The sequence below is a fragment of the Rana temporaria genome, chromosome 10 (assembly GCF_905171775.1).
Source record: "Rana temporaria chromosome 10, aRanTem1.1, whole genome shotgun sequence".
In the NCBI taxonomy this organism is placed as follows: domain Eukaryota; kingdom Metazoa; phylum Chordata; class Amphibia; order Anura; family Ranidae; genus Rana; species Rana temporaria.
Window position 1 is genome coordinate 107,234,515 of NC_053498.1, and position 8,577 is coordinate 107,243,091.

The 8,577-nt window shown below is 49.2% G+C and overlaps 1 protein-coding gene across 4 annotated transcripts in view; it reads right to left on the bottom strand.

Annotated features, from left to right (window-relative positions):
• SPSB1 (splA/ryanodine receptor domain and SOCS box containing 1) overlaps positions 1-4,742 on the bottom strand; it is a 32,110-nt gene extending 27,368 nt beyond the window's left edge. For 2 of the 4 annotated variants that reach the window (XM_040325931.1, XM_040325929.1), the window contains exon 1: positions 4,619-4,742. The gene's annotated coding sequence lies outside the window, so the exon portion shown is untranslated. Of the gene's footprint in view, positions 1-4,450; positions 4,576-4,618 lie in introns of those variants that run through there. The other 2 variants (XM_040325932.1, XM_040325930.1) reach the window with 1 other exon arrangement.
• Between the last annotated feature and the right edge of the window lie 3,835 nt (positions 4,743-8,577).

Sequence of the window (8,577 nt, forward strand, 5' to 3'; positions counted from 1 at the left end):
ACCCTCCCCCCCTCCGGTGTCACATTTGACACCTTTCAGGGGGGAGGGGGGTGCAGACACCTGTCTAAAGACAGGTATTTGCACCCACTTCCGGCCACACGCTACGGGCGAAAGACGGGCATTCCGTCACATCCCGTCTGTCGCCCGTTGTGTGCTGGGAACACTCTGCTCCCAACACACAGCGTGTGAGCCAATCGGCGGGCGCAGCGCGACTCGCGCATGCGCCGTAGGGAACCGGGCAGTGAAGCCGCAGCGCTTCACTTCCTGGTTCCCTGAGCGTGGATGGAGGGGGGAGCAGCAGAGAGACGAGCGATCGCTCGTGCTCTGCTGCGATCAGCGCTGGACTCCAGGACAGGTAAGTGTCCTAATATTAAAAGTCAGCAGCTGCAGTATTTGTAGCTGCTGGCTTTTAATATTTTTTCCCCGTGACACATCCGCTTTAACTCACTGCATTGTCCTCATAAAAAACACTTCCTGGAATAAAACCTGTACTAAACCACTCTTGAGATGCATACAAGAAAGTCAAATAGACTCAAGTGTACAAACATTTAACAGGTGTAAAAGAAGATGTCAAACAAAGCAGGTTAACAGTTTCCTACCCACTAAAGCCAGCCATATACAGTGCAAATTTATTTCCTGCAACCACGGTTTGGAGTAAAGAAATTTGCACAATGTCAATGGAAAACGCACCCCCGAAAAATAAACTACTTTTGGGAAGCGGTTAGGCTGCATTCACACCTCAGCGTTTTGTCGCCTGAAGCGCGACGCTCAAAAACGCTAGAGGGGAAAAAATACATTATTCCCTATGGAGATGGTTCACATCTCCACTCCAAAACGCCCGACGCTGAACGCCTGAAGCTTAAACAAGTTCCAGACCACGAATCGGGCGGTTTGGGCGTTTGTATTTCCCATAGAAAGTAATGGAAACGCTCGATTCAAGCGACTAGTGTGACAGCGAGTGTTTGCTACGGGCGTTTTGTCGCTTTAATCAATAGAACATTTCACCTAGGCAGAAGATAAAAAAAATCTACCAACATAGCAACAAGTGATGAAAAGATGATCCTTTTTCCTATTGGCTAAAATAAAAACGTTGAAGTACAAAAACGTCGGACGCTGTATGCAAACGCACAAATAAGCATGAATACGCGTGACAAAACACCGGAGAAACGACCTACGCTCAGGCGTGAATGCAGCCTTAGGGCCGCTATGACCAAGCACTAGTTTCAGTGCGAAACGCATCATCAGCCGGGTTTTTATTTTGCTGTGACTTGTAGTGCTGTCCTAATAAAGGCTACAATTTGTTCAGAGTGCGGCTGTCCAGAGACAATTTTTGCTCCTGCTTTGCCAAGTGCATTGCCTGCACCTGAGTTATCTGCAGCGGAGGATATTCATCTGGGTTCCCACCTGGAGCGGCTACTCCCTTTTCCCTTGCTATTTGGAAATAGGGCCGAAACTAAGCGATTAATTGACAACTAATCGATTATGAAATTAATGGATTACCTTTTTCATAATCGATTAATCGGCCAGTAACATAATGGGGTTATCCGATTAATCGAAACAATAATCGGCCAACTAATCGATTATGAAAATAATCGTTAGTTGCAGCCTAGAATTGGTGCTGGGACAAAATGCGGCGTTGCAGCGATTCGGACACTGCCATTTCGGCATGTCAAATCACATCATCGTGAACCAGGGCTTTCTGCTCTAAACACAAAGCACTGCGTGCCACCCTGTGTACAGGTACATTGAACACATGCACTGCGCACAGTAAAATACTACAGAAATTGTGTTGCTGGTCAGTATTTTAAATGCTTAAAAAGTGACTTATAAATGTACGATTGCATTCTGGGAGCTGTATGCACAAAACACACAAGGGTTGTCAGCCAGGAATACTGAGGTTCTCTTTCAGAATCCCCCCTTTAACTATCACATGCTGTACAAAGTACCTTGTTCTAGGAAAGAAAAAACACTTTAGAAGACAAACCTGTCATAGGCTTCCTGGAAAGGTTGTCACTGCAGTACAGTCCAGCTAGGCTGTCACCCTTCCCCTGCCAGAAGATCATAGAGGGGAAAAAAAAAAACACAATCCTCATGGTCCCCAAACCCAAGAACCAGGACACTCATCTGGCACCTATATATCTGAAGAAGGTTTCCATGCTCCAGACATCCACACTAACCTCTGCCACTGGTCCAGATCTATGATAAGGAGTCCAAGGTTTCTACACTGCTTTATGCGAGGAGAACCCCAGCAGGACACAAGGTAGCTCCTGCCAATTCGCTTATGTATGCAGACATTGGGGTAAGGCACCAGTCATTGTTTTTATAACAAACTACATCCAGGGATACCCTTCACTCACAGCTCACACATACTGAGGTTGCTTTGCATTTTCTTGCATTCAAAAGCATAAAAAAAAAAAACACGTTTGGACGTAGTGACCTGCATATCACCATTCAGGGCTCAGCCACTGTGCAAAACATGCCCACTGGCGTGATGTTACAATGCATTGCACCTTTATTTTTTTAAATGGCAGAATTCTAGGAACTTTGCTGCAATGTGCAACAATGGAAACATGCTGCATTTATATACAACACCTGTATGGGGTGAGCAGGGTACATAGAAACCATTAATCTGCGTGCCCCGATCAATGCAGCCTAATGCCTAGGGTTGCCACCTCACCCCTTTGAAATTAAACAGATTCTGTGGCTGACTAAAGAAGAAATTAAACGCACCTGGTGCCTTACAACCTGTGTAATTCATAAGTGTTCTGGTTTAAAGGGATGAGGTGGCAACCCTACTAAAGCCCCAGGTATAAACAAGCCCCCACCCAAATGAATGAAATTGATTGGTAGAATGCCTGATGGGAAACCCAATGCCATTGTTTATCACAACCCAAGAATTACCAGACTGATGCCCTACCTATCCCTAATGGTAGCAGGGTGATCATCCTGTATCCTTCAGGCAGGGAGGACCCTGGCCAGCTGGAGGCGCTCTAGTCACCTGTCCAGGAGGCAACAAGCCATCATTTATGTCAGAAGAGCATTAGCAAGATCCTGACCTCAGGCCAGGAGGACACCAGACATCTGCCGAGCCAAAGCATGCCTGACCTCAGAAGTACGGCAGTAGCTTGGCACCCATCTGACACAGCAGTGTCCTTCTGGTCAGAACGTAATCTTGCTGCTCCACCACTCAGAACCAATGAGATGAGGTGTAACCTCTCACCAGATTCCAGGTCTCCTTCCACCAGAGAAAGCGGTCTGATCACAGGAAACCCATCAGAAGATCACCTCTACCCCCCCCCCACATGAGGAACGTGGCATGTTCATGTATGGCCCCATCATGAGATCAGGCTCTGCACAACATGAGTGCCAGGAAAGTGATGTGCCACCATGGAGGTCATCGGGAATGATCTGCACCCCAAACCTGAGAGCCAGGAAAGTGATGTGCCACCATGGAGGTCATCAGGAATGATCTGCACCCCAAACCTGAGAGCCAGGAAAGTGATGTGCCACCATGGAGGTCATCAGGAATTTTCTGCACCCCAAACCTGAGAGCCAGGAAAGCCATCTACTGCCATGGAGGTCACCAGGAATTCTCCACCCCCAAACCTGAGAGCCAGGAAAGTGATGTACCGCCATGGAGGTCCCAGGAATTCTCTGCACCCCAAACCTGAGAGCCAGGAAAGTGATGTGCCACCATGGAGGTCATCAGGAATTTTCTGCACCCCAAACCTGAGAGCCAGGAAAGCCATCTACTGCCATGGAGGTCACCAGGAATTCTCCACCCCCAAACCTGAGAGCCAGGAAAGTGATGTGCCACCATGGAGGTCATCAGGAATTTTCTGCACCCCAAACCTGAGAGCCAGGAAAGCCATCTACTGCCATGGAGGTCACCAGGAATTCTCCACCCCCAAACCTGAGAGCCAGGAAAGTGATGTACCGCCATGGAGGTCCCAGGAATTCTCTGCACCCCAAACCTGAGCACCAGGAAAGTGATGTACCACCATGGAGGTCCCAGGAATTCTCTGCACCCCAAAACCTGAGAAGCAACCAGAACATTTGTGGGGCCCTTAAGTCACCAGGCTTCATGTCTGTGCCCCCTCCCCCATAGAACCAGCCTGATCTTCCAGGAGATCACTGGCTCCATCTGCCCCAATATGTCCATCTACAGCCCCTGAAAAGGGGGGGGGGTCACCCAGCTCCATAATCGCCTCCCACCCCACAGAGTCAGCCCATGTGTTTCTCCCTCATGAGGCCCCCTGTGTACATTGCACCCCCAGTCTGAGGTCCCCCCAGGGGGTCTCATCACATCAGTCAGATCATGTATGGTCCCCCCAGGTGGTCTCCATCCCCCCCTCCCCCATACACAGAGTCATAGATAGCGGTCATCACCCGTCACACACATAACGGACCCCGCACACCTCTCCATCCCCCCCGCACAGCGGCTACTCACCGGGGCCTCCCCGTATCTCTATGCGGACAGCAGCGGCCGCCCTGAGCGGCTACACCGGCGGCCCTGTCTCAGAAGGACACCGCTCCAGGGCTGAGGCCAGCCAGCTCCCCGCCCTCCTCCTCCCCACTCAGTCCGCCCGTCTCCCCTCACTGGCAGCGGCTCACTCACCCCGAGGCGCCGACCGAGGAGGCGGAGTGCAGCTAGGACACGCTCGCGAGAACACCAGTCACCTCAGAGCCACGCCCTCCCGCCAAAAAAACTCCGCCTTCCAACTTGCCCGTATAGAGGAGGCTTACGCCAGATTCTACTAATAGCCGGCTGAAGCCCCGCCCATCCAGCTGTTCTCCCGCCCAAAAGCTCACAAGCCCCGCCCATCTACCGTAGACCACGTGTAGCGCCGCTAAGCAGTTGTGTTATTAACCCGTGGTGCTCCGGATTGCCCGGAGGATAGAGAGCGGACAGTGCCCTGGTCCTTCCGACACTCCCTACACCGGTCATCAGTGAAGCTGAGCTGGGAGGAATAATCCCAATGCCCCTGTACAATGGTGATCAGACATTTCATGGTGTCATGTGTAGGGCCCGATGTTTATACGTGTGTATGTGGGGGGCTCAATATATAATGGGGGGTATTTTTTTTACAATTTAACTATTTCATGACTGCGCTATAACAGAACAACGGCTACAGCAAGGCCCTCTAGTTCTCCATGCACTTCCTCCCACCGCCATCGGGTGCGCTGTGTGACCGCTGTATCCATTGGACACAGCTGATTACTGATAGTGGGAAAGGACCAATCACAGCGGCCCTTTACTATGTGATCATCTGTGTCCAATCACTGCTGATCACATGTGAACAGACTTGCCAGTTATTGGAATTTCCTTTCCCTATGTGTCTGTGTGAGGAGAGGAGAGCCGATAACCAGCAAGCCTGTCACCACACTGTCACTCAGTCATTGTCCTGATCATCAGTGCCCATCTACATATTATATCCCATATACACAGCGGAGCAGGGTTGCCAGTGGCGTACAGGGAACGTGATCTTGCACAGAGGGGCTACTTTACCGCAGTAAATGTACGGTGGGCGGTCCGCAATCGGTTAAAAAATAATTCCAGGAATTCCAGCTTGCACCAATGTAACTATGTGTAGCGCCCCCTTACTTTCAGTATGGGCACTACGCTAAAGTTAGTGGGGAATGGGAGAATTATTTTGCTCCTATTCATGTTTTGTTAAATTCCTGAACTGTCCTGTGGGTCCGTCTGCGCTCCAGGGGTGCCGATCCCACCCCTGAACGACAGTTGGCGCTGGAGGGGTTCTGGCAGAGCCACTTTTCCCCAGCAGCCAATTGGAGGAGTTTTCCCTCGCGGGGCATGCTGGGGGAGAGTATATCTGTGGCAGACGCCATTTTCCTTGGTTCTTCGCAGGTTCCAGGTGCGGCACCCACCTTTAGGGTGTGCGCATCCAACGGACCCCGGTGATATGGCCTACCAGGCCGGGTTCGCATGCTACGCAGAGCACCATGTTGCTGAAAGGGGCCTAGTGTCTTACTGGGTCCCCAACTCTGCTGAGGAGATCCCAGGCTGAATGCCGTTCGGTGGGGGGTCGGCTTGAGGAGAACCCGGAGGCAGGTTGTCCAAGAGGGCTTGAACGAACCAATCGGGGATCTGGTGACCGGGACATTGACAGGTACACTTCAACTGTCACCCGGTGACCCTAACTTAATCTACTGGGAGGATCCGATGCAGAAAATTTGAGAACCGGCTCTCAATCTTTTGCTGGCGGAAATTCCGACAGCAGAAGTCCGATGGAGCAAACGCATGGTCGGAATTTCCGTTCAAAATCTCACATCAGACTTATGCTGGCGGAATTTCCGATCGTGTGTACAGGGCATACGTTTGTTAATAGTGGAAGCTCTCTTGCAGATGTAGCAGTTAGATGGTAGAAACGAATGATTTACCACTGACAGGGGTGCTTACAATAATTTTTTTTTTTTTATGTAAAACCTTTACCCCAAAAGAAACTGTTTAACCTCTTGCCGACCAGCCGCTGCTCTTATACTGTGGCAGGTTGGCTCGGATGCACGAATCGCCGTAGATGTATGTCGGTTCGTGCACAAGTTTATGTGGGCACACGCACATTGGCCAGCGGGGGAGCCAATTCGTGGGTCCAGCGGGCTTAATTGTCCGCCGGCCGGCCACGATCGTTTCCCGTAGTGACAGAACGGGGATCTGCCATAGTAAACAAGGCAGATCTCCGTTCTGACAGGCGATCACACAGAGATGTGTGTTGTCCCAGGCAGCCCATCCCTCACACCGTAATGCCTCATACACAAGGTCAGACTTTTGACCATACAAAAGTCCACCGTGAGTCCGTCAGAAGTCCGGCGGAAAGATAGAGAACAAGTTCTCTATCTATGGTCCGTCGGACTTCCGACAAAAAAAGTCAGATGGAGGCCACACACGGCCGGACTCCGTCTGACTTTTCATCTCTGAAAGTCCGGCCATGTGTACGAGGCATTAGAAACACACTGAGGAAACACATTTAACCCTTTGATTGACCCTGATGTTAACCCCTTCCCTGCCAGTGTCATTAGCACAATGTCAGTGCATATTTTTAGCACTGATGACTGTAATGTCACTGGTTCCCAAAAAAGTGTCAAAAATGTCAGCTAGGTGTCTGATCTGTCTGCCACAATGTCGCAGTCCCGCTAAAAATCACTGATCACCGCCATTACTAGTAAAAATAAATAATCACTGCCATAAATTTGTCCCCTATATTTTAGAACATAATCTCCTCCTGAAGAAGCGGTAAAACCGCGAAACCGGTCGAGGTCATCGATTCCACTAAGACACAGTCTGTTACTTACTTTCTGATGTGGGGATTGTTCTTAAATTGTCTTTTGTATTATATTTGTATTTTCTTTGTTAAATAAATATCGATACCTTTTATCAGATCGTCTGTATCAGTGCCGCAAAAAGTCCCTCCCAAAATCCCTCTCCCCCCAACCCCTGACCTAAATACTGACTTTCATTGGCCCCAAGCAGCCAAAAGTAGTCAAATTATTGTGGTCGTATCATTTTCTATATCCCCTATATTGTAGACGCTATAACTTTTGCGCAAACCAATAAACATTCACTTATTGTTTTTTTTTTACCAAAAATATGTAGAAGAATACATATTGGTCTAAATTTATGAAGAAATTAGATTTTTACAATTTTTTTATAGGGTATGTTTTAAAAATATTGGGGTAGATTCACGTACCTTTTACGGTGGCGTATCTCCAGATACGCCGCCGTAATTTGAAATCCGCGCCCGCGTATCATTTCGCCGATTCTCAAAGGCAGATACGCTTAAAAAATAGGCTTCCTCCACCGACGTAACTTGATTGCGGCGGCGTAGAATTGTGTGCAATATAACGTTGGCCGCTAGGGGCGCTTCCGTTGTTGTCGACGTAAAGATATATGCTAATTCCCTAGATACGCCGATTCAGAAACGTACGTACGCCCGGCGCAATTTATTTACGTCGTTTACGTTAGGCTTTTTTGGCGTAAGGTTGTTCCTGCTATTAGGAGGCGCAGCCAATGTTAAGTATGGACGTCGTTCCCGCTTCGAAATTTGAATTTTTTACGTCGTTTGCGTAAGTCGTTCGCGAATAGGGCTGGACGTAGTTTACGTTCACGTCGAAACCAATACGTCGTTGCGCCGTACTTGGCAGCAATGCACACTGGGATATGTACACGGACGGCGCATGCAAAACGTCAATCACGTCAGGTCATCATATATTTACATAAAACACGCCCCCCTTCCACATTTGAATTACGCGCGCTTACGCCGGCCCCATTTACCCTACGCCGCCGCAACTTACAGAGCAAGTGCTTTGTGAATACTGCACTTGCTCCTGTAAGTTACGGCGGCGTAGCGTAAATACGATACGCTGCGCCGCTGTATCATTGCGCGACCCTACCTGAATCTACACCTACACCTGTTTTTTCTTTTTCAAAATTGTCTGTCTTTTTTGTTTATAGGGAAACAAATAAAAACCGCAGAGGTGATCAAACACCACCAAAAGAAAGCTCTATTTGTGGGAAAAAAGGACATACATTTTATTTGGGTGCAGCATCGCACGCCAGCG